This window comes from Protobothrops mucrosquamatus, unplaced genomic scaffold, assembly GCF_001527695.2.
Source record: "Protobothrops mucrosquamatus isolate PMUCROS unplaced genomic scaffold, P.Mucros_1.0 scaffold1072, whole genome shotgun sequence".
In the NCBI taxonomy this organism is placed as follows: domain Eukaryota; kingdom Metazoa; phylum Chordata; class Lepidosauria; order Squamata; family Viperidae; genus Protobothrops; species Protobothrops mucrosquamatus.
This window is the reverse complement of record NW_015387300.1, coordinates 115,413-116,876: the sequence shown is the minus strand read 5'-3', so window position 1 is coordinate 116,876 and position 1,464 is coordinate 115,413.

Below are 1,464 nucleotides of genomic sequence, written 5' to 3'. Positions count from 1 at the left end.
ATCCACATTTGATGATATGGATAACAGGTCAGGTCACCTTGCCACCAAGATAAGGTGTGGCAAAGCATTATATATGTATGTAAGTACAGGTCTTGAAGCTGTTTTGAGATGGTACCAGAATCAGGGAAGAAAAACTGTGCCCTTTTTTCTTTCAGGACAGGAAGTAAGAATGCTAAAATTATGGGCTGAGGATATGAGCAAAAAAGAAAGTTGATTCTGGCCAGGCATTTATAGTACTACTATAAACTGCAAAGGGAGGTAGGAACAAAGCTTACATCTTTTCCTCCATCTTTTTTCAGAGAGCTCAATAATCGAAGGTTGAAGTGGGGCTAGGAGATTATGGAAGGAAAGTCTTGCAGTGGCCAGCATAAACATTATCTTCCCTTTGTTTCCTCCCCTGGCACTTTAAAGGCAGCCTGAAGACTATACCTGGTTTCAAATTATAAAGGAAAACACTGAGAACATATGTGGGCATATCTGTGTGCTTTAAGAAAGGTTTGTGTTGTGTGGGAGAATAGAAAGGAAAAATTTATAGCTGAGGGAATAAAGTTAACTGGCAAGTGATAGTAAAGGAGGAGTAGACATGGTCTTCAACAAACCAGTGGCAGACAAACTGAAAGAAGAGACAAAGCCCAGCAGCTTCACTGCTTCAGCAACAATGCTGAGAAGTTACAGCCAGCCAGCAGCTGGTAAACCATCTTCCTCTTTTTACTTCAGCACAGACTGAGATACTGCCATGCCAGTGCAGAACAGCAGAACAGAGCAACAAGCCAATCAGGAGCTGGCTGAATGGTGGTTAAAGACTTTGGTGAAAGCTCAAGCAACAAAGAATAGACTATTTAGGAAATAGGAAATGCAGGTAGATACAGACATAGATGGCTTAGGAATAAGTGGTAAGGTAGAAAATAAGTTTATAAAAAAAAACAACTAAAAGCCTCCCTGGGGAAAAAATGGAAAATGAAAACAGCCTGTTTGTTGCTGGTTTGTAAACATCTCCCAGAAAAGCCTCCTCACTGAGATGAAGATTTATGTGTGTATGCATGCAAATATACAGCCACCCAACTCAAATATGTGATTCTGAGTACAAAAGATAGAAAAACTGTAAATTGCATAAAATAATGTAATACATTACAGCCAACACAGTGTTAGGCTGCATTAACAGAGGGATAGAATCAAGATCACGTGAAGTATTAATACCACTTTACAATGCCTTGGTAAGGCCACACTTGGAATACTGCATCCAGTTTTGGTCACCACAATGTAAAAAAGATAATAATAATAATAGTAAAGTTGGAAGGGACCTTGAAGGTCATCTAGTCCAACCCCCTGCTCAGGCAGGAAACCCTATACCATTTCGGACAAATGGCTGTCCAGTCTCTTCTTAAAAACTTCCAGTGTTGGAGCATTCACCGCTTCTGGAGGCAGGTTGTTCCACTGGTTAATTGTTCTCACTGTCAGGAAGTT